The sequence below is a fragment of the Triticum aestivum genome, chromosome 1D (genome assembly GCF_018294505.1).
Source record: "Triticum aestivum cultivar Chinese Spring chromosome 1D, IWGSC CS RefSeq v2.1, whole genome shotgun sequence".
Classification (NCBI taxonomy): Eukaryota; Viridiplantae; Streptophyta; class Magnoliopsida; order Poales; family Poaceae; genus Triticum; species Triticum aestivum.
Window position 1 is genome coordinate 16,572,110 of NC_057796.1, and position 23,181 is coordinate 16,595,290.

At 43.4% G+C, this 23,181-nt stretch overlaps 1 pseudogene; it reads right to left on the minus strand.

Annotated features, from left to right (window-relative positions):
- Window positions 1-485: 485 nt before the first annotated feature.
- Window positions 486-7,458, minus strand: LOC123157093 (disease resistance protein RGA2-like; annotated as a pseudogene).
- Between the last annotated feature and the right edge of the window lie 15,723 nt (window positions 7,459-23,181).

Genomic DNA, 23,181 nt, shown 5'->3' on the forward strand with positions numbered 1-23,181 from the left:
TCGCACATAATTTTACAATAACGAATTGGTAAGGTTGATGAAGATACGGTAAATAAGTTGGATTGGAACAGGAAATATAATTTCTCCACCGGAACATAACATAGCAAGCAACTGCGCTGATACATAACATAGCAAGCAACTGCGCTGCTGCTACAGTTGATATACATGATACTAGCAAGCTCCTGGAGCATCAAAGTGCCCTTAATTTGTATTCCTCGCACTCGTCCAACAACCCAGCATGATATACATCTTATCTGGTTTCATCTCCTAAAGAAAATGAGATTACGGGCTCCCCTAGCGTGTGTTCTGAATGAAGGTGGCGCCGTTCTTCATGTTCCAATTTATGATTTCATCATCAGAAGTACCAACCAGGCTAGACAAATGAAAAAGGTTAATGAGCTGAAAATTCTAAATCTATTTTATTTTTCAGGAGCAACATTGGGAGATTAACATGCAGCTATCTAACAATAAACTCTGAAGAACAAATGATGTGCATACAGTAGTTAAATTGCCCGTCATTGTACATATATATCAGCGACGGAGTGGCTGTCGTATTTCCTTGAGCTCGTTGCACCCACATATACACAATGTCTTTATTTTATCAACAGCTTCTGCACCACCAATGGACTTGAGGTCTGAACAGTTGACAATGACAAGTTTCTCCAACACTGGAGAACTTGCCGACTGGCCATTGGCGAGGTTGATGGATTCTATGCCCTGACAATTCTTCAAGCTGAGCTTCTTAAGAGAGGATGGTAATATCATTGCCCTCTCCATATTACACTTATCAGAACCTTCAATTGTCAACTGCTGCAACCCGTCGAGCCTATCAACAGAGGGGGATATCAACTCTTTACAAAAGGAAACCTCAATGTTCTTCACGGCAGGTAGACAATCTGGCTGCAGGAATTCATGCAAGCTCAATAATTTCGGACACCATGTAATACGTATCTTAGCAAGGGATGACAATCCTTTAATACCGCCATTGGTGGTGCTACTGCTACTACTTGCTTCAGAGACTATTGATGTAAGGTTATTGCAAAAATAGATATCTAGTACCTCCAGGGATGGAAGATTGCTTCTCCACACATGCAAGGGAATAGCTGTCAACGAGTCGCAGCGATGTATTTTCAAATAAGTGAGGGAGGTGAGGTCAAGGAAGCCCCTCATGAAACGATCCATGGAATAGCCCGGTCTCTCAAGGTCTATCTTGCTAAGAGAAGTAGGTAAGACCACCGAGCCTTGCCAATTGATTTGACCACATCCTGTTATGACTAACTCTTCAAGACGATTAATGTTGTCTGACCGTGATGTATTGCCAAGTGACCCAACTAACTGGAGAAAGAATGGTATGCTCTTCAAACTGACACAATTCATAAATTAAAGAGAACGTAACCTTGGCAGGAGGTTGGGCTGGAGCCAGCTAGGGCAAGATTCACCTCGGTAGTACTTTACCTGCAAATGTTGGAGATTCCAGTGAGGTAACATTTCCATCTGGTTTTCCATTATCACCGCCTCAGGACTTTTCAGCAGATGGGACCATTTTAGGCAGAGTTTGCCAGACTGGTCCTTGCTATAACTAACACTCTTTGAATTGATCTTCTCTAAGCTGAGGACGTCAGTGAAGCCTGGAGGAAACTTTTCAATCACACAACTGCCAGAGTCTATAATTTTCAGATGATGCAGATGACATACTGATAATGGAAATGTGCTGAAAGTAACACTTCCAAGTAAAGAAAGGTAACGCAGATGCTTTGAGTTGCCCATGCTCTCAGGTAGTTGTCGTACTCCGGAAAGTTTAAAACTCAATACACGGATTTTTCCGTAGCTCCCTGAACCAACAGTTTATTACAGGCTCAAAATCTTTTGTTTTGCTATATGATTCATTGCATACTAGGGACCTCAAATTTTTCTTGTCGTGTATGCTCTTCAATTCAGAACACTGAACATTTCCGTTTGTGAATATTGATAGATGACGAACATCTGAAGGAACTTTAGCTAGGTCACTAGCATGCTTTATAATTAAGCACTCATCCTTTGAGACTAGCTGTGCTGTATCATGCATCAGATCATGAATTACATAGTACTTAACACTCTGTGGTGATGCTTTCTGAAAGAATGAACGATTTGCAAGGGCATCAAAGCACATTGATGCTTCTTGGGGCCCCTCCACATATCGGTGTGCAATCCAAATATCAGCTAGAAAATCCTTCCCAAATTTGTGATCCTTGGAAAACATTGCACAGATTGAGAAGCATCTCTTCAGTTTCTGCGGTAGGTACATATAGCTCAGTCGAAGGGCTGGCAGAATGTCAGTATCTGTTTGTTTTAATTGCCAGAGTTCACTTTCCTTTATATTTTCCCAATGTGTTGTACTCAGCTCCATCCCAATGTGTTGGCAGCTAACGGGGAACCCTTCAACTTTGGAACAATGTCTTTAGCAATGCCCTCCAACGACTCCTGGTCGTTGCAAGAACTCGTGGATACAAATGCACAGAATTTGAAGAAATCCCGGAATACCAATGGTTCTAAGCCATTTAATTCATAATTATTCATAGGGCCAACTAGCTCGGCAACCTCGGGAAATCTCGTGGTGACCAAAATCCTACTTCCTTCAACTCCATTTTCCAAACATGCACAAGCTCTTCCACCCTGCCACGTCATCCTTCAAGATATCATCCCACATGTCATCAAGGACAAGCAAAAAAACTTTTTGGACTTGACACGACCTTCTAGTTTACCCATAAGAACATTCAGATTATCAGATGACGCATCTCCTCCGAAGCCTCTATAATCGCTTTCGTTAACCTTTTTGTGTCAAAGTCATCTGAAGCACATGTCCAAATTATGGGGCCAAAGTGATTCTTCACATTTGTATTCTTGCAGATTTGTTGGGCCATTGTTGTCTTTCCGACACCTCCCATGCCAACAATGGATAACACAGGAAACTCTGTCATTCTTGCTTTGCTTTCAGTTCTTCCTCTCTTTAGTCCACGAACTCCTAGTTTTCCCAACAACTCCTTCATTTCTTTTTCACGACCAACCATTTTTTCTACACAATTAAAGTAGGTAGTTGTTTCTGGCCTAACTGATTTATCAAACTTCCGCGCTGCTTGGTGCAAGCCCATATCCATTGCCTGCTTATGAACATGATCTAATTTTTCTTATGGGTGGATGTGCAAGATTATCCTTCGAGCTCTCCTCCTCTTACGACGCCTCCACCGGCCCCGTCGTACGTCCTCTGCCTCGGCTCTAGCGGACATTTGGAGTTTAGTTTTATGGAACATTAATATTTGGATTTATCATAACTCTACCAAACTGTGAAGGATAAAGACTAATGCAAAAAACAACCTACTCTCTCTCTCTCAGCTTATAGGGCGTGCACGTACCCCTAGGTCGTCAATTTGATCAACCTAATACAAGTCATATATTACAAAAAATATATCAATATAAACTTCAGATGTTCTATTTTCAAAAGGTATAATTTTTGTGTTATATAGTTTATATTAGGGTGATAAAATTGGCAACCTAGGTATACGCGTAGGACTTGTAAACTGAAATGGAGGGAGTATGACTAATAGGCATAAATAGATGTTGTGGCGGCATTGCATGCTGGAGTATATTGCAATTTATGGATTGCATGCATGACTAGCTTATGTTGCATGGTTGCATGGCTAGGAAAGGCTAGAGAAAAATAAATAGATAATGTGTTTAGAGTGCACTCCACTAAATGGGAGCATGTAAATATCTTTGGAGTGCACTCCACTTTTTTTAGATGCTTAGGTGCACCGGATGCCATGCCATGCTACAAAATCTATTATTATCTTGAAACCAGCCACACCCGCCGCTCACCTCATCAAAACAGCCCAAGGAATATGTCTTGAACGAAGCATAATTTATTTTTACTGATATATGTATATCAAAACTAGAGTGTTTATATTTCAAGTTTGTGAACAAGTATTATTGTACTACTTTAAATCCATTTCAAGTTTGCAACGCACGGGCCGGCGCATTGGTAGTAGTAAGAAATAAATTACAAGTTTGGCACGAGTTCGTGCTGCGGGAGCACCACGAGGCCTGGCGCAGGAGTTACGTTTCCCTCTCGGTGCCCAAGGGACCTAGCTTCATCGGCTTAGTGCACCTGTCTTTGAGTCAATGACATGTGGATCCCAAATGCGTCTGGCCCACATGTCATTCTAATAAAATGAGAGGGGCGGTGGGACCGAGAGGGGTGAGGCGCAAGTCGGGGGACGTGTGGTGTCATGGGTACGAGCGGCGACGTGGGAATCGCGTGTAGCTGTGGTAGAAAGTTGATGGTCACCGCAGTTCAGCTAGCCCACATGTCATGCACGCAAAGGCACAGGAGCGGTGGGGCCGCGAGGGGTGAGGCGCACGTCTGGGGACGTGGTGTTGTGGGTTGGAGCGGCGTCGTGGGAATCACGTGTGGCAGTGGTAGAAACGTCGCCGTAGTTCAACTTCCATGGACAAGCTGTCATGTCTACTGACACATGCATTGCATACCAATCACTTCAAGGAGGAGTAGTAGAGAAAACTAGGCGGATAAATAGTTCATTATAGTCCAGCGGACTATGTACACAGAGTACACTTGTTCCAAAGACATGCACACCAGCAAAATAGTTTATCTATATCAATGTACATAGGGAGGAAATATAATTTTTGCAAGAGAGGAAATAGTTCATCCATCTATAATGCCCTTCTGTTGGGTCAGTGGAGCATCAGATTTGAGAGTGGTTTTGTCAGCTCTGACTGCTGTAGTTTCAAAACAGAGCAGTTTTGGAAGACGAACAATTTGGGTAGGCAAATGATGACCGATTGAGCTGAAATTTGAAGGGGATATCAGAAACTCGTGTGTCTACTTGTCTACCAAATTTGGTGTTCTTTTGTTCAGTGGTTTAAGAGCAGTTTGCAAAACACTGAAGGGTACAAAAGCTGTGTAAACTCTGCTTTGCTGAATTCTTGCCTCTTGTGGCTGTTATTGCTGTTGACGGTTGGCAACGTGGAGAATGTGTTGTTAATATCTCTAGAGGTTCTAGAGAAGACTTTGTACTCATCATTCTCATAGTGAAGTTGTATGGACCGGTCGGTCCACAGTTGTGGGATTTTACTCCTCAAGTTGAGGAGGTTTTTCCACGTTAAATCCTGTGTCACATATGCATGTTGTTTGTGTTATTCCGCTGCTTACTTGTTGGTTGAAGCTGTCCTCAAAATTCATGACAAGTGGAGGGGGCTGTGTAGTGTGCATATTTGCCGTGTCAGTGAATTTGTGCAGCTCATTGTCGTTGCCCAGCCCCAACACCCTGGTGCAAATACTCCCTTTTCATCCTCTCCCACCGCTCGTCATGTCGACCGGCTCGCCACACTCGAAGCCGAGCAAAGGGAGGAGGGGCTGAGGGCTAGCTATACCACGGGCGACGGCAAATACTCCCTCTTCTTCTTCTTCTTCTTCTTCTTGAAGAAGAGGAAGAAGAAGAAGAAGAAGAAGAAGAAGAAGAAGAAGAATAAGACGAGGAAGAAGAAGAAGAAGAGGAAGAAGACGAAGAAGAGGAAGAAGAAGAAGAAGAAGAAGAAGAAGAAGAAGAAGAAGAAGAAGAAGAAGAGGAAGAAGACGACGAAGAAGAAGAAGACGACAAATACTCCCTCTTCTTCTTCTTCTTCTTCTTCTTCTTCATCTTCATCTTCGAGGCACAGCTGAAGGACATCGGCGCGTTGGATCTTCCCCTGGCACGCTCCGTGTACTCTGCGTCCAGACCAACGACCTTCATCTCCACTTTTTGGAGGGAGTTGGATACATTGTTGACCCACTTCTGAACAACCCTTGGGTTGTCGGTTACGGTCTCAACTATGCGGGTAGCGTACTAAGGAGTGGTCAGTGTCCGTGTACGTGCCCATCCTTCTATCGCTACATGTGCCACTTGTTAGTTGAGGTCACTCTTTCGAATTACCATGGCGAAACATTTTATGATTCCTTTTTATTTCTGCACCCCTCCTGACAGGTGGGACCTACGCAAAACCTACTTTGGTGGACGAACAGATATAAAACATATCCATCTCTTTGCAAAAAAATGTGTCGTAGCTGGTTCGGATTGATATTGGCGCGTGCCTGCGAGACACAACCTTTTCTTGTTAAGGAATATGCGGTTACCTAAAAAAGAAAAAGCCCTCCTTCGCGCTTCCGCATGCTCGAGAATTTGGTTCTACCTGGAGGATGAAGTGAACCCAAAGGCATGCTACCTGGAGGATGAAGTGAACCCGGAGGCAAGCTAGCACGTGAGACCTATTTCCGCTATACAATACTACTCCGTATGTCAGTACTAGTAGTAGTACAACTGAGCTTCACTTGATGGTCAAAATATTATTGATCCGGTCCTCACAGTGAAGTGACAAGACCCTGCCCCGAGGTGACACCAGTCCAGACGGCGTGTTCGTGTTACCAAAGTCAGCTTCACCTTGTGCACTGTGCAGCCACTTTCACGGGCGCTGTATAGCATGCCTCGCCTCGTCTCCCTCTCCCCTAGAACCACTCCATCTGCATGTCCATCTCGTCGGAGATCCTGAGGTCACTCTTCATCATCTCACAGTACCCCCACGTACCCTCGCCTCACTCGCCTCATCCAGTACCACTATTCCCTCGCTAGCCGCTCCATCACCGAGAGCCTTCTCCCCTGTAAATGAAGCCCCCCAAAACCCAACCTTCCAAACTCCTCCATGGCCGAACGTGAGTCGTGCAGCATCCATATGAGCCGCGACTGGAGCAATCTCCCCAGTGACATCCTCGACCTCTGTTGTTCATGTATGGATATGTTGAGTGTCGTGCGGCTGGCTGCATGCTCGAGGGACATGCACGCGGCCATCGTCGAAGCGAGGCCTGAGCTTTTCAAGACACCCTGCTTGCTGCTATCTCGTCTTGCAAGATTTGCTCACCATGATACGGAGGCGAACATGATGCCCCTCGACTTCAATCCGACCTCCATTAACCGAAACTTCTTCGTAGGTATGTACTGGGTCGCCGTACATCATGCCCCTCGACTTTGATTCGGTCACCATCACCCGAAACTTCTTGGCCTGTATGTACTCGGTCAACATGAACTCCCACTGGATAGCTGCCGTCAAAGAAGGCCGGAAAAAGTTGGTTCTCATGAACTTCCACACCTCCCATGAGATTATCCTTCCCACGTTGGATTATATAGGGTTTACCGTCGTGGTCCAAGTTATTTAGATTACGTCGTCAGTTGGACGGACCTTGTTTTGCAGAAGATTGTAATCTGCCAAGTGCCCACATAATATGCATATTACGCAGACTTCAATCTAATTGCCTTGTTCGACCGCGGACTCGCCTATCTTTCCGCCGGTTCCTTCTTTAGCTGGAGACAACTCACCTTGCAGGATCGTCAAAGATGATACACACTTTTGTAATGCTATTGAACACAATGGCATCATCTACGCGATCGACAAAGCAAATGGCACCACGTATTGCTGGGACGACGCGTGTAAGTTGTTTTCGTCTGATGTTAATGATAACGCCATGACACCGTTTAAACTTTTTGTGACCCCTGTTTGAGCAGAATTTGAGTAGAACTATGGAATGTATTAGAGACGCAGTCAATCAGCTATATTTGGAATGAGTTAATTCATGCGATTGCGACCATGTCATTATAGCCAATTTGTACCCTTGAATAATCTAACGGTTAGGAAGATAAGGATATTCTCCTAACTTTATAGTAATCTATATAGTACTAAATGTGAGTGTGTATCAATAGCCATGTTAGTTTCCTCATTTTCATGATATAGAAACATGCATCACACTATTGGTTTCATCTAACCATACATGAGGGAAGTAAATGTGCATATGGAGAACTCTATATTTGGAAGTATTGAAATCCTGTAATGCTTACCATGTGTACATACCTATATTCGCCCTTCAACAATCAATGGCTAGAATAATATCCTCACAAGAATTTTGCCCACAGAACATGAGTATATAACAATGCATGGTCTGTTAGTTTCCTTGAAGAATTTGTTCGTGAGGACAGAACATGATTACATAACATGCATAACATGGTAGTTTCCTGTGAATAATCGATTGCGAGATAACATGAGTATAACCATGCATGCCACTTCTATATTTTTGAACACAGTATACATTTTCTTGTATTTTCCTCCCAGGGACAGACCAATCCTGTTTTTTGCATTATCCTACTCATACATTGAACAATGCTGATCTGACATTAACAATGCGTGTCCTTTTTGATATGATGTCGTGTCCCTACAATTACTACCCTTTGTAATCACACCACCTTTGCCAAAATTAGAGAAGCACAAATGGTTCCTCGCTCGATCAGACGACAACAAAAGACTGATGATCATTCACACACATGAGCCGGAAAATTTATATTGTAAAAAACCCATTGTGTACAAGCACCGTGAAATACGTGAGTATCTGGAGAGTGGCTATCACGTCTATGAGCAGGATACCAGCTTGTTGGGGCCTTCAGGATTTTTGAGTTGGAGGCGGGTAAACAACCTTGGTTCTCACTCTCTGTTTCTCAGACCCTATTATTCGATTAACCAGGAGATCAACGTTGGCAAGGACCATGATGGCAGAGAGGCTCTGTTTGCTAGGGAAAACTGTGTCTACCCGACGAGCCCTAGGACTTTGGGAGCAAACTCCCCTGATTGTCAACGATACAACCTGCATCTGGATTAAGTTTGATCCTTGGATGTCTCAAGTCTGACAGGCAGTGATGTGGTTCAAGCCTTCAAGTTGATAGGTAATTGGGCTGTTGCGTCGAAAGGGTGGAGTTCTGGTGTCTCCGAATCACCGGTGACTGAAGCGGGGCTGCAAATTATGATGGTGTTGGATCATCCCTCTTCGAATGACTTGTTGTCTTTGCTGCTTGTTCTGGATGGGTAGTTCTCTTTTGTTATGCAGACTCCTTGTCATGTGTTCATCCTTGTCTATGTCACTCTTACAATGTAATATTTGCCTCTCTTTAGAATGTCATTCTCGTCTGGATCACGAGAGTTTGAGCTCTGCAGATGTGTGCATTTTGATGGTGTAGCAAGACTTCTTATGAACTATCATGTCTTGCCGTTTATGTCAGTCCTAGTCACTAGTCAGTGTTTGAATGTTGTATATATCGTTGTTTCGAAATGTTTATTGTCTCGAACTGCTGGAGGGCTAAATCAGGGCATTACCATTCTCCAGTGTTCAGAGTATATCTCCTTTTTTCAGGTTATAATTTGAGCTTAGTGTCTTTTCGATGATGTACACTTGTTTGGGCCAGTGAGGTGTCGTTGAATATGGGCCGAGTAGTACTGCAATGCCAAATAGGTCAATTAGGACTCTCAGGCCGGGCACTCTTAAAAAGAAAGAAAAATGACTCTTTGGCCGACATGTGGGCGCCACCGGTGTTTTCATGCGCTTGCCCGCCGAGAGCATATTGGCGCGTGTTCGAAATTCATGCTACCTTTTCATCCCCAAACTCCCGCCCCACCTCTGGAATCTCGATTCCTACTCCAGTTCCCCCAAATCCCCCTCCTGTACTCTCTGTACTCAAGTGCACTATCATGTCGCCGGTCAGCATGGTGATCCTGGGGTCTGTCCTGGGGATCCTGGGGTCTGTCCTGCCTTCGGGCGCTGCGTGTTGTCGCTCAACAGTGGCATGTCGGCGCTTGACGACCAGTTTGCCGGCAAAGTGCTGATGGTAACCATCAACGACGACTGACCTCTCGTCTCATCGGATGACCTTGTCAAAGCTCTTGGCATTGTGCACGACATCCAAATAAGTGACTTGCTCGTCGAAGTCTGTCCGCCACCGGCTGATTTCTTCCTCAGGTTCCGGACAACTTTCGACTGCAGTCGTGTGTTCGAATCTTCCCGGCTTTTGTTCTACGATGGCGCACTGGTGAGCTTTGATCGGTGGTACCCAGGATGGGGCTCGGTGCCCTCTGAGCTTGATTTTTTAACAAAGCTTACCTTCCATGACATGCCTCGACGTGCTTGGAACAGCGAGTCCATGAATGAGCTTATCAACGACCTAGGAGGTGAGCTCATAAGTATTTTTGTTCCTCCAGACAGCTGGGCTCTGACGGTTGTGGCATGGATGAAGAAGTCGTCCACCATACCGAAGGTGATTGGTGTTGAGATATCGGTGCAGGAACCAGGGTTGTACTATTCGTCGCCAGCAAGGCCGCCGCGGACCACGTTAGGGATGTACCTGTATCGAGTGTTCGTGCATGTCGAAGATGTGGTCAATCCATCAATCGAAGTCCTGCCGCCGCCGCCGGTGCCAGGGTACGTCGACGACGTCCATTACAGGAGTCAACGTCAGACTTTCCCCGTGTTGATCGAAACAATGGATGGCACAGGGCCTACTCCATCGTGTGGCCGAGGCCACTGCTTCTTTGGGAGAAAAGGCTGTACTGATGTGCTACCTGGATGTGCTCTAATTTGAGGTAACAACTGAATCTTCTCAGATACTAGTTAAATCCGAGATTTCAGTGTGAAGCACTGATGTGCCAGTACATTTGATTGTGACATGTTCTATTTTTGCACCTGAATTTTTTTCTAGAAAAGGCTATACGTCAACTTAATGTGCTAGCAGAACTTATTGTGTTGTCTATCTGTTTTCTTTGCACAACATTCAAGATATTTCCCCCTCATTGATAAGTACGATGAAAGTGAAGGAAATATGCCCTAGAGGCAATAATAAAGTTATTATTTATTTCTTTAAAACATGATAAATGTTTATTATTCATAGAATTGTATTAATCGGAAACTTAGTACATGTGTGAATACATAGACAAACAGAGTGTCACTAGTATGCCTCTACTTGACTAGCTCGTTAATCAAAGATGGTTATGTTTCCTAACCATAGACATGAGTTGTCATTTGATTAACGGGATCACATCATTAGAGAATGATGTGATTGACTTGACCCATTCCGTTAGCTTAGCACTTGATCGTTTAGTATGTTGCTATTGCTTTCTTCATGACTTATACATGTTCCTATGGCTACGAGACTATGCAACTCCCGAATACCGGAGGAACACTTTGTGTGCTACCAAACGTCACAACGTAACTGGGTGATTATAAAGGTGCTCTACAAGTGTCTCCGAAGGTACTTGTTGAGTTGACATAGATCGAGATTAGGATTTGTCACTCCGATTGTCGGAGAGGTATCTCTGGGCCCTCTCGGTAATACACACCACTATAAGCCTTGCAAGCATTGCAACTATTGAGTTAGTTGCGGGATGATGTATTACGGAACGAGTAAAGAGACTTGCCGGTAACGAGATTGAACTAGGTATTGAGATACCGACGATCGAATCTCGGGCAAGTAACATACCGATGACAAATGGCACAACGTATGTTGTTATGCGGTTTGACCGATAAAGATCTTCGTAGAATATGTGGGAGCCAATATGAGCATCTAGGTTCTGCTATTTGTTATTGACCGGAGACGTGTCTCGGTCATGTCTACATAGTTCTCGAACCCGTAGGGTCCGCACGCTTAAAGTTCGGTGACGATCGGTATTATGAGTTTTTGTGTTTTTATGTACTGAAGGTAGTTTGGAGTCCCAGATATGATCACGGACATAACGAGGAGTCTCGAAATGGTCGAGACGTAAAGATCGATATATTGGACGACTACGTTTGGACACCGGAAGGGTTCCAGGAGGTTTCGGGCATATACCGGAGTACCGGGGGGTTACCGGAACCCCCCCGGGAAGCTATTGGGCCTTATGGGCCGTAGTGGAAAAGAGAGGGAGCAGCCAGGAGGTGGTGCGCGGCCCCCCTTGCCCCAGTCCGAATTGGACAAGGGAAGGGGCGGTGGCCCCCCTTCTCCTTCCTTCTCTCCACCTCCTCCTTCCCCCTTCTCCTTCTTGGAATAGGAAAGGGGGGGGGGGGACAAACCTACTTGGAGTAGGATTGCCCCCCCTTGGGGGCGCCTCTCCCTTGGCTGGCCCTCTCCTCCTCCCCCCTTTATATACGGAGGAGGGGGCACCCCATAGACACAACAATTTATCTGTTGATCTCTTAGCCATGTGCGGTTACCCCCTCCACCATAATCCACCTCGATAATATTGTAGTGGTGCTTAGGTGAAGCCCTGCGTCGGTAGCATCACCATCACCGTCATCACACTGTCGTGCTGATGAAACTCTCCGGTGAAGCTCTGCTGGATTGGAGCTCGCAGGACGTCATCGAGTTGAACGTGTGCTGAACTCAGAGGTGCCATGCGTTTCGGTACTTGGATCGGTCGGATCGTGAAGACGTACGACTACATCAACCGCGTTGTTCTAACGCTTCCGCTTTCGGTCTACGAGGGTACGTGGACACACTCTCCCCTCTTGTTGCTATGCATCACCATGATCCTGCGTGTGCGTAGGAATTTTTTGAAATTACTACGTTACCCAACAGAAAGGTTATGTACGAGTTCGTTGGTTTGAACATAGCCCTACCCGTAACGATCCACTGCTTCCACGCTGATTGTGCCTCCTGCGAGAAGTTTTTGTATGCAAGTTCGATGTGCTATGATAGCCCTACTGAGCATCAGCAATGCATATGGTTGAAACCTAAAAGATTTATTTACGAGCATCGACCGATGGGTCTTTCTCTCTTTCTCTTTCTCTCTCTCTCTCACACACACAAGTGGGACCCGTTGAATTATTTCTTCGCTCGTGACAGCTTTTAATTAGGTTCCACTGTACTCTAGCTTTTTTTCTTAAGTTATTAATTGAGCTCAGTGACTTCAAAAAGTTGTGCAGAAGCCTTGTTTGGGCCTTTTTAGGCGTCATTGAATGTGGGCTAAGTAGCTATGTAAAGTTGTACTGTGTACTACACATGCCTTTTCATTGAATATCAACAATGCAACTGGGCCGACAGTTGTACACAAGATCCTAAAATAAGCGCAGCCTAGCCTATGTTTCTTTTAATAAATAGCAAAAAGGCCCATGCATTACACGGAACATCAAGATGCATTTATACGAGTTGTTTATCTTGTGGGAGACAAAGATGAACGAGGGAAGGCCTTATCTGAAAATGTGGAGAGGGGTGCGGGTATGCTTTTGCAAAATTGCCATAGTTTGCTTTCTATCCGTCAGATGTAGATCAGACGGTCTATACTGCAGGATGGCACGCACACCATCATCACCAACTCGGTTTTCTATAAGTAGAAAAAAGTAAAGAAATGACAACTTAGTTCATTTTTTATATAATAAGATTACCAAGCCCAACTTAATTTTTTTGAATAATATTACTATCTCAATATTATTTTTATACGAAATGCTCAGTCCAGACCATCATTGTTTTTTCACCCATCCCAGAAAATGGGCCCATTTCTACTAAATTCAAATGGCTTGTAAAAATATCAGAAATGATAAATGGGCTACATGTATGCAATATTATTTTTTCACCCAGCCCAGTAAATAGGTGTATTCGAATAAATAATCAAATGCGCCGTAAATTATCATAAATAGTAAATCGGCAATTATTTTTTTACCCAGCCCAGGGAAGACATTATTTTTTTGTCAAAGCCTAGGAAATAGATGTAGTGGCAAACAAAATGAAATGGGCTGTAAAACCCTAAATAAATGGGCTCCATTCCACCACATCTTTCGAAGCTGACTTTGTTGGCCCACTAGACGAAGCCTGTGCAAGGTGTTGTCCATTTAGTGAACAAAACGATTTAATGGTCTAAGACAAAAAGTCAACAAATTATTCTGACATCTGTAGTCGTTGGATTGACATCCAAAGTCGATCCTGCTTCTTCAATCTCTTATCTAGTTGCTCTTGCTCCAGCCCCCAAAACCATCGCCGGCTGAAGCACCTCCTGTTATTCTCTAGTGAAGGCAGCTTCTCACACCGCAGGCGAACCAGTCAACCGTCATACTCTTTTCAGCGTGGGCATCCACTGCTGTGTCTTCGCCGGCTCCGGGTCGTTCCATTCCTAGGCCTCACCGTCATCCACCGCGTTGGTGCTCTAGGCGCGGCGTGCTCAACGTGGTCAACATTCAACAAACGAAAGCCATCAGAATAGGGATGTACGTGGAGAGGCTGACAGTAGGGACCCCCATGGTCCATGGCCACACGCAAGCAACTGCCTCCTTATTACGCGAAAAAAATGATTCTCCCCCTGACATATGGGGCGCACTGTTTCAGAGGCTGACCTGTTGGCCTACTAAGTTGACGCGTACCAAGGGCTTTGTCAACTTAGTCAATATAAACGATTCTAGTTGTAGTGACCGTACGATGTCCATCCAACGACCATCGTGCTTCTTCAACCTCTGGTCTTCTTGCTCCAGCCACCCAAACCAGCACCAGTCGTGTCGCCTGCTCCTGCCTCTCGTGTCCGGCTGTGTTGCCACCACTGGCCATGCCATCCCTCTAAACTCACCCACACCTCCTATTATTCTCCGATGACGGCAGCCTCACACCGCAGCCGAAGCAGTCAACCCAAGTACTCCCCTTCGCGTGGGCATCCACTGCCGCGTCTTCCACGGCTCCGCGTCGTTCCCTTCCTAGGCCTCGCCGTCGTCCACCGCCTTGGTGCGTGGTCAACGTGGTCAACAAAGGACAGCCATCGGAACTAGACTTTAGACAATGAGGCTGACAGCTGGACCCACCAGCTACATGTTCGAACACAAGGAAGTGCAAAAAAAGATTCCTCCTCCTGATAGCTGGGACCGACCAGCTATATCTTGGCACGCAAGGAAGTGCGTCCTTATCCTCCCTGACCGCAGGGACCCACCCGGTCGAAGCATACGTACCGTTGTCTGTTTGGTCGCGAACGTGTACGTACATACTGGTCGATCGGTCTCTCTGCAAGTATGAACCGTGGCCGAGTAAGTAGCGGCACGTGTCATTGTAGAGAACCCGACGTAGTAGTTCATGCAGTCCCGTCTAAATCCTGCACATGTACGTACAACCACAGGGAAAAAAATATGACTACATACGTACATACGGGCGGGGTCTCGCGCGTACTCGCGCATATATACGGACGGCCAGGGCTTGTGTACATGGAGATGCAATGGACGGCCAATGCGTCCTGTTCATCGGGCAGCAAACCGGTTGGGTCAGAACGGACAAACAACATCCTGTTCATCGGGAGGCAACCAACTGGGTCAGAATCCGTCATGTCCAACGGGAGCTAACCGGCTTGGACGGAACAGCCGAAATAGGGTCTGGCGTACCACAGAACGGAGGAAACGGCCTTTTGTTCGACCGGCCACGGTTGAAACGAGATCTTGTTCATCGGGAGGGGTCTGGCATACCGCAAAATGGAGGAAACGAACTTCTGTTAGATTTCCTATGATCAAAACAGGGTCATGTTGATCGGGAGGGGTGTGGCGTACCGCAAAATGGAGTAAATGGACTTCTGTTGGAGCGCCTACGGTCGAAACGGGGTCCTGTTCATCCACCGTCTACTGCCTCGCTCCAGCCTCCACCTGCTACTGTTCATCCACCGTCGACTTCCTCCAACCTCCACTAGCTACTGTTCATCCACGGGCTACTGTTCATCCAGCCTCCATGGGGTCCTGTTCATCCACCCCAATCGGCTGGGGTGCGGCGGCCTCCTCGGGGTCCTGTTCATCCAGTGTTAATGGCCTCTACTACCATGGGGTCCTGTTTATCCAACCCCCACCGAGAACTGTTCATCCATAGACAACCAACTTGCTCAACTCACCATGTCTCGACTCATTCTACGTACCACGCGCACAGTAGCAACTTTCACTACTCATCGAGAGGCAACCCAACACCGGCTGGCTACGTCTTGCACTGGGGCTCAATCGACTTCAGTAAGCAGCAGGAGTGATCGATCGCTCGGTTCAGTTAGCAGCAGCAGCGAAGGAATCACTCAGGCTCAGTCAGCAGCCGAGGGATCAATCGCTTGGGTTCAGTTAACAACCAAGGGATCGATCGCTCTGGTTTAGTAACGTAGCTAGCAGTGCGATCGCTCGGGTTCAGTTAGAGCCCAACGCCTCGCACACACGCGTGTACACGAGAGAAACGCGCAAACCACAGTGCATCGCTCAGCCCCGACCACCCACCGTAACCGGGAACTCCCCGATATTTTCCTCGCCCTTGCTTCTACCATGATTTTTTCCGTCATGGACGGCCCAAAGAATGTCATGCAGCTGCGTCTCCGGCCCGCCCAGGACGAAAACCCATTTTTTGTCATAGAAGTAGGAGCCCACCACATCTATGATGATACCATGTTTTGTCACAATTATCGTCATAGAAGTGTCATAAGCATGACATAATTTTCTTTTTGTTCGGGCCAAAATGTCACGAATGTGTCTTTTTTTTGTAGTGATTGCTTACTTTATACATTAAAAATGTCATCTGCTTAGTTTAGACATGCTTTGTGTGAATGCCATCTGTTTACTTTCTATATATCATATATGTGAATTATGCAATACCATCTTGTTTAGCCCGACATCATATATGTGAATTTTGCAATGCCATCCTGCTTAGCCAGTCATCTTATATGTGAATTATATCATGCCATCCTTTTTTCATTACGTAGTACATTTGTCAACTATGTAAGTACATTCAACTACTCTTCCTGTGCATCAGCCATTTGACACGGTGATGGAAAAATCTGGAGTGAAAACAAGGTCTTCAGAGCAGACAATGCTATCTCACGAAACACATATCTTGGTGGTTACAGATAGCTCCTCAGAGGAGGATTCAGAGACAGATGACCAGTCCTATTCCCCCCTGAGGTGTATGCTCTTAACTTGGCATGATTATCTTGCTCATATCGTGCATATGGTGTCTTGCCTTGCTATGTCATTTGCTTAGTTTAGACATTCTTTGTATGAATGCCACCTGTTTAGTGTCTAATTACCATATATATGTGAATTATGCAATGCCATCTTGTTGCAAGGCATTATATATGTGCATTATGCAATTCTATCTTATTGCAAGGCATTATGTATGTGAATTATGCAATGCCATGCTGTTTAGCCAAGCATCATATATGTGAATTATATCATGCCATCCTTTTTTGTATCACGTATTCCATTTGTCAACAATGTTCTTATATCCAACTAATCTTCCTGTACATCAGCCATTTGAATTGGTGATGGAAAATCTGGAGTGAAAATATGGTCTTGAGAGCAGACAATGCTACATACTGAAGCATATATCTTGCGGGTTTCAGATAGCACCTTGATACGTCTCCAACGTATCTATAATTTTTTATTGTTCCATCCTGTTATATTATCATTCTTGGATGTTTTACAATCATTTTATGTCATTTTTTGGGACTAACCTATTGACATAGTGCCCAGTGCCAGTTGTTTTCTGCTTGTTTTTAGGAAATTAATATCAAACGCAGTCCAAACGCACCGAAACTTTTTGGAGTTTTTTTGTACCAGAAGACATCCAGTGGGCCAAAGAAGTACTTGAGGGGAGCTCCTATGGGGGAACAACCCACCAGGGCGCTCCTGGGGGCCCAGGCGCGCCGAGGTGGGTTGTGCCCACCTCGGTAGCCTCCCGCACAACCTCTTTGCTCTATAAATACCCCAATATTCCAGAAACCCTAGAGGAGTCGACGAAAATCAATTCCAGCCGCCGCAAGTTCCAAAAACCACAGATCCAATCTAGACACCATCACGGAGGGGTTCATCATCCTCATTGGTGCTTCTCCGATGATGCGTGAGTAGTTCATTATAGACCTACGGGTCCGTAGTTAGTAGCCAGATGGCTTCCTCTCTCTCTCATTTGATTCTCTATACAATGGTCTCTTGGAGATCTATTTGATGTAACTCTTTTTGCGGTGTGTTTGTTGGGATCCGATGAACTTTGAGTTTATGATCAGATCTATGTTTTTTATCCATGAAAGTTATTTGAGTCTTTTGATATCTTATATGCATGATTTCTTATAGCCTCGTATTTCTTCTTCGAATATTTGGGATAGTTAGGCCAACTAGATCAATTTTTCTTGCCATGGGAAGAGGTGCTTTGTGATGGGTTCGATCTTACATGCTTGATCCCAGTGAAAGAAGGGGAATCGACACGTATGTATCGTTGATATTAAGGATAACAAGATGGGGTCTATTTCTACATAAATAGATCTTGTCTACATCATGTCACCGTTCTTATTGCATTACTCCGTTTCTCCATGAACTTAATACATTAGATGCATCCTGGATAGCGGTCGATGTGTGGAGTAATAGTAGTAGATGCAGGCAGGAGTCGGTCTACTAATCTTGGACGTGATGCCTATATAATGATCATTTCCTGGATATCATCATGATTATTTGAAATTCTATCAATTTCCCAACAATAATTTGTTTACCCATCGTATGCTATTTTTCTCGAGAGAAGCCACTAGTAAAATCTACAGCCCCTGGGTCTCTTTTTTATTATATTTTCCTTTGCGATCTATTTTCATTTGCTTTTATTTTCAGATCTATTAATCAAAAAATACATAAATACCTTGCTGCAATTTTTATTTATTTATTTTATCCCGCGTTCCCGTGAGATCTATTTGTCCAATCTACTACAATTTTACCTATCTTTTTACCCGTGAGGGATTGACAACGCCCCTCTCTTATGTCGGGTTGCAAGTATTTGTTCTTTGTGTGCAGGAGCTGTTTACGTGGTATTGCGTGTTTCTCCAACTGGTTCGATAACCTTGGTCTCATCACTGAGGGAAATACCTACCGTAGCTTTGCTGCATCATCCCTTTCTCTTTGGGGAAATACCGACGTATAGTTCAGGCCGCAATCAAAAGGAATTTCTGGCGCCGCTGCCGGGGAGACATCATCAACATCTACCAAGTTCCTAATCACAAATCTCATCTCCTTGCAATTTACACTATTTTCCATTTGCCTCTCATTTGCCTCTCCCCCACTTCACGAAAATTTGTCATTTTATTCGCCCTCTTTTTCGTTCGTCGTTTTTCTCGTCAGATTTGTTTTTGTGTGCAATTTTGTTTGCCACTCTTTGTCGTTATGGATAGTTCTTCCGCTATTTCATGCACTCCCGAGAACGAGGTTCTTAACTTTAAACAAAGGGGAGGGGAGACTTTAAAAGATGCTTGGTATAGGATTTTCAATGCTCATAATAGATCTACCCGTAAGCAATCTACCATTGTTCTTCTTCGCTGTTTTTATGTGGGCATCACCACTTGGTATAGATTCGTCCTTGATACGATTACCGGTGGGAATTTCTTGATGTGTCCCTCTCTTGATGCTTTTAATGCCATGGTAAATTTAGTGGGTTCACCGCCTCTTATGATTAATGAAACAACTCTGACCCTTGAGCATGTTATGGAAAGATTAGACGCTATTGAAAAGAAAATGCTTACCGAGGAACATTGAAAACTTGGATAAAAAGATGGATAATTTTGCTACTGAAATTGGGTCAAAAGCGGGAGAGGTTTTTAACTTGCTAACAGAAAAAGGAACTGTGATTCATGAAAGATTTGAAGAAAGCCCGCCTCGGATTGATAAATTGGAAGAGATCTTTAGTAATATAAGCATGGCTTTTGCTTCCGCTAAAACTATTGAAAAATCTCCCATAAAAATTGGCAAAATTACTCAAGTTACTAAGAACAAAGGTGCAACTTCTAGTAGTAATAAAGGAGATCTTAAGATGATTAGTATTCACCCGGATTTTGTTTAAGTTATAAGAGATCCTTTGTGCAAGAATTTGTTCCTTAAACTTCTCCCTAGGGGTATTGTCATTGAAAATTTGTATGCTAAATCTTTTAAGAATTCCAAGTGTTTGATTGAAGAGTTGGAAAATAAAGATGACAATACTTAGATCCTTTGCATTATGCCTAGCTAGGGGCATAAAACGATAGCGCTTGTTGGGAGGCAACCCAATGAATAAAATTTTTATTTTTATTTTTATTTCTTTTATTGAGTGTTTGTGAAATTATGCCACTGTCATGATTGTGTTTTTCATGTTTTAGTTAGTGTTTCTGCCAAGCAAAGCCTGGGATCATGTTGAGTGATAGTTGATTTGATCTTGCTGAAAAACAGAAACTTTTACGCTCACGAAAATAATTCTTATTTTTTACAGAAGCGTGATAAAATACTGAATATTTTTTCAGAATATTAATATACAAATTGCTCACTTTGTCCTAATTTCAGAATTTTTTGAGTTACAGAAGTATTCGAAATTTTCAGATTGCTACAGACTGTTCTGTTTTTGACAAATTCTGTTTCTTTGCGTTGTGTGCTTGTTTTGATGATTCTATGGTTCCATTTGAAGAGTTTTTTCCATAGAAAAGTTGGAATACAGTAGATATAATGCAAAAATAAAATATGAATGGGTTTGCAATAATACTTATAGTAGTGATTTGCTTTCTTATACTAACGGATCTCATGAAGGTTTTGTTGAGTTTTGTGTGATTGAAGTTTTCATGTTTTTGGTGAGATCGCGATGGATGAAGGAATAAGGATTAGCAAAAGGCTAACCTTGGGGATGCCCATGGCACCCCAAGATAATAACCAAGAAGTATCAGGCAACTAAGCTTGGGGATGCCCCCGAGAGGCATCCCCTCTTTCTTCTAACGACCATCGGTATTTTACTCGGAGCTATATTTTTATTCGTCACATATTATGAATTTTTCCTGGAGCGTCTTGTATGATATGAATCTTTGCTTGGTTTTATTTTTATTTTTAGTCGAATCCTTGCTGGACACACCTATTTGAGAGAACCAAAATTATTCCATGACTTGTTAGAATTGCTCTCTGTGCTTCACTTAAATTTGTTTAGAGCCATGGAATTGCTCTAGTGCTTCACTTATATCTTTTTGAGCATGGTGTGCTTTATTGTTTTTGAAGAAATGCTCTCATGCTTCACTTAAATTAATTTGAGAGAAATAAATATGATGCTCATGTTCTTCACTTATATTTGTTTGAGATTATCAAAAGCAACATATGAAAGTAGTTCCAAAGTGATAGATATCCAAGGAGGATATAATAAAAACTTTCATGAAGATCATTGGACAAAATAAACTTGATTCTTTGTAATAGTTTTGATATATGATGATAGTGATATGTGAGTCATGTTGATGAGTAATTATGCTTTAGTAAGAATATTGGTGTTAAGGTTTGTGATTCCCTATGCAAGCACAAAAGTCAATAGTTATGCATTGAAATTACATCCTACTTGTGGTGCATTATTCGGTGTTAGTTATGCTTAATGCTCGCTTACGAGATTTTTCGTTTCTTGGTTGGATGCTTCTCAATCTTTTGCTAGCCTTCATTTGCACTAAGTATGATCACTACTTGTGCATCCAATATCCTTAAACCCAGTTTTGCCATATGATTCCACCATAGCTACCTATATGAGGTATTTCCGTGCCGTTCCAAGCAAATTTGTATGTGTCATCTCTAATTTTCAAAATAACTTCTCTTTTGTGTTCGTACCGCTCATGAAATGGTAGGGGGTGGCTAATATATTTCCATGCTAGATGTGTTATTCTCAAGATGAGTGTTTATTCACTTGTCATTGCACGAGAGTACGACAAAGGTATTAGGGATCCCAGTCCCGAAATGAAAAAAAAGAATTTACTTTATGTTGTGAAATAATAAATTCCTTGGAAAAGTGTTGGTATGGAAGGCACCCATGGATACGGCTAGCCATGGAAAGTGAAAGTATGGTGGAAAAAGGAATAAACTTTATTTTCTGTTTGGGAACCGCCTATGATATATCCCTAACATGGAAAGTATTGGGAACTACTCGATTGTTTCCGTTGACAGGAAAAGCATGCCACCCAAAATGTTTTATCTCTATATTTTTCATTTTGACCTCTGGCACCTCTACAAGTCCCTACTTCCCTCTGCGAAGGGCCTTTCTTTTACTTTATGCAATTTTTATTTTTATTTTGAGTCTCCATCTTCTCTTATAAAGCACCAACTAATGGGCACTATGATTGTACTTGAGCATTGGGTGTAGCTAATATGCGAGTGTGTTTCATGAATGGATCAATGATTGAGCATAATGGGCTAGGGATAACTTGCTTTTGTGTTGACTAGGAAAATGGCCCGTGCGTTGCAACGGGAGAAAAATTTATCACACTCGAGCAGTCGTAATCCAATCATTATGATTTCTCTTGAACAAATGTATGGACTAAAATATAAGTGATGATTTTATTTATGACCCACATAACTAACATGAAGAATTGCTGTTCTTTCAAGTAAACCATCTTTGTAAAAACTGTAATTAATGTATCCATTGTTTGACATTTCAGCCGTGCTTTACTACTGAGTGAACACCAAAATGAGGGCTAGCCAGTTAAAGTCCAATTCAATGTATATGTAGCTTTGTTGGTTGAAGAGAACTGATCAAGATGCAAAAACAAAATCACGTATGCCGGATCAGGGAATTTTATTGACACAGGTAATCCTGTTTAAATGAGCATCATGTGTGTGCCTCCTTTAATTATGTATATGCATGTCGCAAGAATCCTTTTAATTAGCTCTCCCTATTAAAGGTTAATTAGCCAAGCAGTATATAAGGAGGCGTGGCTCTCTCCTCCTTGGACAGTTGGGGCTTTTGCCACGATATTTGTGGTTTAAGGGCAGGTAATAGTGGTGCTCCAATTTATTTATTTTGAACATAGTGGTGCTCGAAGTTAGCTTTACTTGTAGCAATTTTTGCTTGAAGACAAATACATATTTTTATTAACGGGCTTTTAAGGGTTTTTAGGGCTTTTTTGCCCTTCATTATTGATCGCGGTATGTCCTTCCATGTCAAGGTGGTCTTCCCTTTTTTGGCCTTCCTAGTCCTCTTCCTCCCCTCCTTAATTAGCCTCATTAATCGGCCGATCATGTCTCCCCCATCAACGCGGCCTTCCTATTCCTCTTCCTCCCCTCCTTAATTACCCTCATTATGTCTAAATGAATTCCTTTGATCAGTCCACCATATATAGAGTGTCTCTCCCTTCATCACGTGACCTTTCTTTGTATTCTTCTTCCATTTAGTTTAATAGGACCGGCCATCCATAAAGTCTATGATGCCTTTCGTTTATTGTCAACCCCCCATTTGTTGATTATCAATGTTGCTCCTTGATTCCTGTGAAAGTCGCCAACGTATATAAATTGATGTGATTGAATAAAATATGTGAGGTGGTACTATTTAAACATTATCGAACTCTTATTGACAACACAACTATTGTAGCTCAGTTGGC